The sequence below is a fragment of the Echinops telfairi genome, unplaced genomic scaffold, assembly GCF_000313985.2.
Source record: "Echinops telfairi isolate 266 unplaced genomic scaffold, ASM31398v2 ScPeMD7_5;HRSCAF=22, whole genome shotgun sequence".
In the NCBI taxonomy this organism is placed as follows: Eukaryota; Metazoa; Chordata; class Mammalia; order Afrosoricida; family Tenrecidae; genus Echinops; species Echinops telfairi.
Genome location: NW_022103901.1, coordinates 5,776,716 through 5,784,252, shown reverse-complemented (window position 1 = coordinate 5,784,252; position 7,537 = coordinate 5,776,716). Strand labels below are relative to the sequence as shown.

The following is a 7,537-nucleotide window of genomic DNA, read 5'->3' as shown; positions in this document are numbered from 1 at the left end:
GGTGTAAGGGAGGGTTGGCGACAGAGAGGATGATGGGAGTTTCAGGAGGAAGGGCTGGGGACATTTTGCCTCTTGATCTGGCCTTCATGACTTTGTGAAGGCGCATGAAGCGCTAGACCTAGGCAGGAGCCCAGGTGGTGTAGAGGGTGATGCGTTGGGCTGCTAACCCCAAAGTCAGCAGTTCAAACCGACCAGCTGCTCCCGAGGGATCGAAGGACCAGGGTTTCTGCTCCCAGGCACATTGACAGTCTTGGAAACTGGTTCAGGTGGTTCCTATGAGTCAGCCTGGATCGGATGGCAGAGGGTTGGGAGTTCTGAAAGTAGACCAGGAGTGCTTTCTTTTGATTCCATCTTCGTCTGGAAGCTTCATGGGAACCTGTCCACCACGGGTGACCCTGATGTATTTGAAATGCCAGTGGCCTTCCAGCATCACAGCGAGACACTGCCACAGCGGGACAGAGTGACACCCCTCTGTCCCCAACTCCCTAACAAATGGACAACTGCTTGGATGTTCCCTGCAGCCACCCAGCACTGGGTGGGCCAGCATCGACCTTGAGATGCTTGTTAGGAAGGATTTGCCAGATGGCTGTAGGCAGCATTCCCCCCACCACCCCAGACACTTTCTCCCATTACTCTTGTTGGGTGCCATGGTCAGTTCCAACTCCTAGCATCCACCCTGTGCACAACAGACCCGAACCCTGCCTGGGCCTGGGCCAGCCTCACCGTGGTCGAGCCCGCATTGCAGCCCCTGTGTCCGTCCATCTCATGGAGGGCCTCCCTCTCCTTCACTGCCCCTCCACTTGACCAAGCACGATGTCCTTCTCCAGGGACTGGTCTGTCCTGACAACACGTCCAAAGTACGCCAGACCACATCTCGCCCTCCTTGCCTCTCAGGAGCACTCTGGCCGGACTTCTTCCAAGACACCTCGGTTTGTCCTTTGAGTTGTCCATGTTCTTCCCCATCACCAACATTCTGATGTACCTGTGCTTCTTCAGGCTTCCTTATCCTGCATCCAGCTCCCACATGCATCGAAGGGGATACAACACAGGCTTGCGTTGTGAGGCAGGCACAGCTTGGCAGCCAGCAGCTCCCAGCAGCTACCACCCCTATAGAATATCTCCAGAAAAGCACATGAAAACTCATGCTTGCTTGAGTGTGGAAGGGAGCACCCAGACACCTGCTGTGGAGCTCCCTCTCACCCCCAATGTGCCACCTTAAGCACCAGCCCAGGGTTGTGTCCAACCAGCACAACAAATATTTGCAGGAGCAAAGCAAACAGGCAGAGTGAAGGAGTCAGCGAGGAAGGTCAGGCCAGGCCCAGCAGTCCAAAACCCTGCCCCTGGAACACTCTGAGAATAAGGCTATAACTGCTGCTTCTGGATGGAGCCCTGGTGGTGTAGTGGGTGACACACTGGGCTGCAACATCTGTTTGAAACCAGCAGCCACTCCTGGAGAGAAAGAGGAGGCTCCCTGCTCCCTTAAAGAATTACAGTCTCAGGAACCCACATGGGGTTCTACGGGTCTGATAGGGTCGCTGAGAGTTGGAATTGACTTGATGGCAGTGGGTTTCGGCTGCTTCTGGGGCATTCCAAGGAGTGCTATAGCGTCTTTGTTCCCTGGGGCTGCTCTAACAGAAATACCACAGGGGGGTGGGTTTTGACAAACAGAAATGTATTTTCTCACAGTTTAGAAGGCTAGAAGCCCAAATCCAGGGCACTAGATCTAGGGTAGTGTATCCCAAAGGGGGAAACGATCCCAGGGGACTGACTGTAAAATCAGATGCCTACACTTTCTCCTGGATTTGGGGCTATTATGCTGAGGTTTTTCATTGCTGGGGGTGGGGGGAATGATGAGTAATTTTTGTTCTTCTTCTGAAAAGTTGGCAGTAGGCTATGTTCTCAGGGGAGCTTTTCCCTCTCTTGGCTGGGGAAGGCCCTATCGTCAGTCTTCTGCTAGGTCTAATGGTTTCTCAGCACTGGGATCCTGAGGTCCAAAGGACATATTCCACTCGAAGCTCTCCTTTCTTAGTGGTAGTAGGCCCCTATGATTCCTGCTCACTTGTTAAATCCCTTTTATATCTCAAAAGAGATACAGCCTCATCCTATAGATTGCATCCTGCCTCATTAACATAACTGCCTCTAGCCCTGCCTCATTAGCAGCAGTGAGGTGAAGAGCTTCAGCACTCAGGAGATTCCCATCTCATCACAACAGGGAGGGTAGTAAGCACACAAGCCTGAGAATCACAGCCTGGCTAATTTGACCCTATTTTCTCACTCAGCCGCTCGTGGCCAGTGAGTGCATGTCGACTCATAGTGACCCAACGTACAACAGAAGGAAGCCTTGTTCTGTCCTGTGTCGCCCTCACCATTGTTCCCACGTCTGAGCCCATCGGTGCAGTCACAGTGCCGTCCACCATCTCCCTGAGGGTCTTCCTCTCCTTCACTGCCCCTCTACCTTACCAAGCACGATGCCCTTCCCCAGGGACCGGTCTCTCCTGACATTAACATCATAGAGGTGAGGATTTACAACCCGGAGGATAATGACATCCCATCACAAAATGAAGACCAATTACACAATCGGGAGAATCATAGCTAGCCTGGACACTCGGGCACCTCTCAGGGTGCTCAGTCACACTGCCATTCCATCTCATCATGACCCTATAGGACGGAGTAGAAGAGCCCCTTTGGGTCTTCTAGCTGATAAATCTTTGCAGGAGTTAGACAGCCTCATTTTTCTCCCAAGGAGCAGCTAGTGAGTTTGAACCACTGATCTTAAAGTTAGCAGCTCAATAAGTAACCCACGACGCCACCAGGGCTCCTGACCCATATTTGGAGAGAGGGGATCGGGTCACAATTCAATCCAGAACCAACGGAAAGAGGCAAGACTCCTGCAAACTGGACCATCCAGGGCTGCATGCTGGCAGAGGGTCGGCCTGTGGCAGCAGCCCTGAGCAGCAGGTGGGTACAGAAGGGGAGTGGGCATTGTAGGGGCATCTGAGGCCTCCGCCTCTGCTCCTGTTCAGCCTTTCCAATTTCCAGCCCTGCTCTGTGCACACGGCCCGGTCTGGTTTGCTTCTCCGTCCTGCCCAGTGATTGCCAGTGCCCCCACAGCCCCTGGGAGCAGGCCAGCTCCACTTTCCCACAATGACAGGCAAGCACAGCGGACCAGGCAGGAATCCTGCCAAGCTGCTGGTATGCCCAGGTTTGATGCCTTCAACAGGATCTTTCCACAGCGTCTCAAAGCATCTTCCAACAGACTGCTCATTCGTGACGCAGCGGGAAATGGTGTAAACTGTGAGCTCACTAGGCTGCTAACTGAGAGGTCCGAAGCTGGGCTCCACTCAGGAACCTTGGAAGAAAGGCCTGGCAATTGACCTCCAACATCTCAGCCACTGACAGATGACTGGCGGCTGTACAGGAAGTTCACTTTAAAAACATAAACGCACATGGAGTCAATTCTGACTCGCAGCAGCCCCGTGGGCAGAGCAGGACTGTGTTTGTGGGCTTCCGTGGTTGTCGATCTTTACAGAAGCAGACAGCCTCCTTCTTCTCCCCAGGAGCAGCTGGTGGGTTCCAACGGGATTCCAGCTGCTGACCTTGGAGTTCGCAGCCCAATGCACAACCCAGGACGCCGCCAGGGCTCCTGCTGCTTATTGGGAATGTCGATGCCGAAGCCCCACCTAGACCTGCTGAATCCAAGTCTACGTTGTAATAAGGTGTGATTGACAGCTAGTGAGTTACCGTGAAAGGGGTCTGATAGGACACCCTGGAGAATGGGGTCCCTTGTGGTATTGTGGTGACGCTGGTGAAAATGATCAGTTTTAGCTTCAAAAAAAAAAAAGGATCCAGACCACGGCCTTGGCTCACGGGCAATGGCTCTTTTGCAACCAGCCTTTCACTCTTCATGGTCTCAGCCCTTTCTCAAAGGCATCGGGTTTATTATCTGACCTCTGGCTCTTTGGACTTGAGACACAGCCTGCCCTATTGCCTGCCGATTGAGGTATTAGTAGTCTCATAGCCTGTGAGGCAGCAGCTGCTGTCTAATTGCTGATCTTGGGTCCATCCATGCCTGCAGCCATGTGAGTCAGGAGAAGCTTCCCGTCTGACACCCGACCCTTGGACTTGGGACTCACCCACTTCTACAAAACTTGTGCGCCCTTTCCTTGAGATCAATCTCTCTTTTTAAGGGGCCTTCAAAAAGTTTGTAGAGGCTGGTGTGTGGGTCTTCCTTGGGAGAATAACCCCCTCTTCCCGAGAGCTCCAAGGAAAACTCGGCAAACGGTTCTGAGTCGCCCTTCAGCTGTTGGACTGCAAGGGGGCTGGGTGTCCGTGTAGGTGCCGTGGGGCAGGGCGGTGTTTTCTGGTAGTATTAGGGAGAGAGAGTTAGTCTGCTGGGAATCAAAATGCTAGACATATAATTTAAGATTCACTTTGTTACAAATCCAAAATGTAACAGCCCCCCTCCCCCTCCCGGAATTCCCCGGCTTTCAAGTAACAGAGTGCATGGATGGGACAGTCTGAACATCATCTCCTCCTTCAAATAGAACAGGACCATTACATTCCAGAGTTTAGACCAGGCCCATGGGAAGGAGCTGACCGCTCAAACCCGGGGAGCTGAGGCAATGGATGGTCTGACCTTCGATGAGGATACACACGTTCTCTCCTGTTCTGTAGGAAAAGGCTGAAACACAGCATTCTGCGAGTGTTCAGTTCCCTAGTTTGGGCTTTATCTTCCCCTCCAGACTATAGACAAATCGGCTGAAATATTACTGTTTCTTTGCCTTAGAAGAAAATGTCAGCAAACCCTATGTGTGAGAACTTGTCGTGGAACGCAGGATGCGTGACAAGAGCTGTATGTAAGCCTGCTCTCAATAAAGTTCTGGGCCTTGGAGCCCCTTCTTGGGAGCCTGGAGAAGCTACGCCTCAACTTTATCTGTCTTTCTCAATTGCGACCATGCCACTCTCACCTTCGACCTTCGTTCCATTTGTGAGAGAGTGGCTCTCTCTCACAAGGGGGCATCCCCATTCAGAGGCCTCGGGGTGGTTGTCTGAGAAGGCCAGACATGGAAGCCTCACCCCAGTTTAGATAAAGAAGGGCGCATGAAGCCTCAGGGGATGGCTCTCTAATGGCCCCTGGAGAAAAGTAGGTACAGATAGTTTCCTAAGGAACATTGGGAAATCTAGCCTGTGATTGCGATAAAAACCTGCTAATCCCTTTCTGTGATCATTGATCAAAACCCTGTCCCTGTCCCATGGTTTCAGGTAGATGCCTTGCTTGATTTCCACTGAATTTTTGACGCAGTCCAGAGAGGGAGGGAGATACTTGGCTGCTTCCTGCCGTGAGCACTTGCTGGAATACGCTTAGACTTTCTCAAATCAACCTGGTCTCTGGTTTTGGCTACAGTGACAGGATCTCCCAGGCCCCTTGTAATCCGACAGCAGGAGGACGACAAGCAGAAACATTTGCTGAGCGTTACCTGGAGCCAAGTTCACTTCGAGCTCTCTGGAAGAGGGGGCTACTCTCCTGGAGGGATGGCCTAAGTAGTATTTAAGAAAACAAACAAATAAACAAAAACAAAGGCCCCGTCCTGATGACCCCTAAAAATCCCTGGTGACGCTGCATTCGCCCGTTCTATTTCGTTAGAATGGCATTCTACAATGGTTGCCCCTTTGTGACAGCCTTATTTCACACAGGTGCCTTGTTCTCGAGTTTCACCCACGCTGGGACAGGCATCAGGACTCCGCTCCTCTTTATGGCTGAGGAATTGCCCCGCGTGGGGCGAGGCGAGACCCCCTTTGATGTATCTGCTCACCTGTGGATGGACATTTAGATGGCTTCCCCCTTCTGGATTAGGAAGAGGGCTACTAAATGTTACCGCGGTGAACACCTGATCTGTCCGTGCTCTGGCTTTCAGTGCTCCTGGAGGTGGAATTTGGACGCAGAACTCCGGCATCACATGGCCCTTCGGGGTGTGAGCCCTTGACGGGACTACCAGGCTGTTTCCACACTGATCACACCCCGTACAATCCCCAAAGCCGTGACCCAGGGCTCTGATTCCTCTGCGGCCTCACCCGCCTCTGCTCACTGCCCGTTTGTTTGTGAAACGCAGTCATGTCCGCGAGGGCGAAGGGATGGCTCCGTGTATTTTGACTAAGGTGACCAGATTTTAACATTGGTAAAGCGGGACACCATTGATAAAACTCATATCCTGGCGAAATAGCCACATGGCAGCCAAAAACCGTAGACCCTAGCTTGTCGTGCATTCTTTCCAAAAATCGGGACTTTTTAAAATGGCCCGTGGGATATGGGAAAAATTGTTACAAATTGGGACTGTCCCGCGAAAAGCGGGACATCTGGTCACCTTAATTTTGATTGACACCCTCTTAATGGCGGATGGCCCCCCGGCATCTTTTCGGGCGCCTATGGGCCACGCATAGATCTTCTTTGGTGAAAAGCTAAGTCCTTTGTCTTTTGTTTAATTGGGCCCTGTGTCTTTCTGTTGTTACAGGTTCAGAGAGACTGTGGTTCCTCATCCTCAGTTGTGGATTCTTTTTCTGCCAGGGAATCAGCCTTCCGTAAGCCACAGAACGTACCTGTGAGGGGCTTCAAAATGTGCCAGGAGAAAAGATCGTGGGCTTGGGGTTTTATTGCCCCTATGGATTTTCTGGAGTTCCTCTATTCAGCGGATCTACTTTGGAAATTGTGTCAGGAGTCACCAGTCCCTAGAGCAGGAATCCATGCAGTGAAATCGAGAGCCAGGGGGAAAGAGGACGATGTCCCCAGAGACTCCGACATAAGAGCCAGGCGAGGATGACATAGGGTTTCAATGAGCTGGAACCGACTTAGCCGCACCTCACAGCACAAGCCCCCCTCACCTGTCTTTCAGAGATGTTTCTAGTACAAATTAACAGAACCTGCACGGAGAAAGTTTAGAACCTAATAAAATAAAATCTTATAAACCTGTTTTACCTCACTTGTCAGGACGTCCTTTGAACTGCCAAAATGCTTTAGACAAGACGGAGAACAGTCTGGATTTGGGTAGTCTCGTAGGAAGCCATGGAGCGACTGCTAACCAGTGGTTGCCCCACCAGACACATGGGGTCAAAACGTCCTGTGGCTTGCCTCCTGTGACCTGGGGTCACCCTAGCAAAGCCATTTAAGCTTCCTACGATGTTTTCTCAATACAATTGCTCTTTGATATAAAGACACACGTAGGAGTGTCTCTGGATTTGTTTCTCTAGTCCACCCCTGTCTCACACCGCCGCCAAGAAGCAGTCACTGGAACCATCTGAGCTGACCTTTCTGCCTGTGTTTCACGGGTTCTGCAGGAAGTCCCTGCTTAGATTGGATCGCTTCTGTTTTCCTAATGTCACCCCACGGCGTGTAAGTCCAGTGTATTATGGAGGGAGCTCATGATGGCAAAGACTTGTTTCAACATGTTTGGTTTGGAATCAACTGTGGCGATACTTTCTGAACAACCCTCATATGTTCTTGTTCGTTGCCCTGAAGTTGGCTCCGACTCACATTGACCCCAGG

The 7,537-nt window shown here is 51.7% G+C and overlaps 1 long non-coding RNA gene across 1 annotated transcript; it reads left to right on the top strand.

Annotated features, from left to right (window-relative positions):
- The first annotated feature begins 5,533 nt into the window (after nt 1-5,533).
- On the top strand, nt 5,534-6,969 carry LOC123521227. The gene is made up of 2 exons (XR_006679705.1): nt 5,534-5,970; nt 6,510-6,969. It is a non-coding gene; the product is annotated as an uncharacterized LOC123521227 (long non-coding RNA).
- The last annotated feature ends 568 nt before the right edge of the window (nt 6,970-7,537 follow it).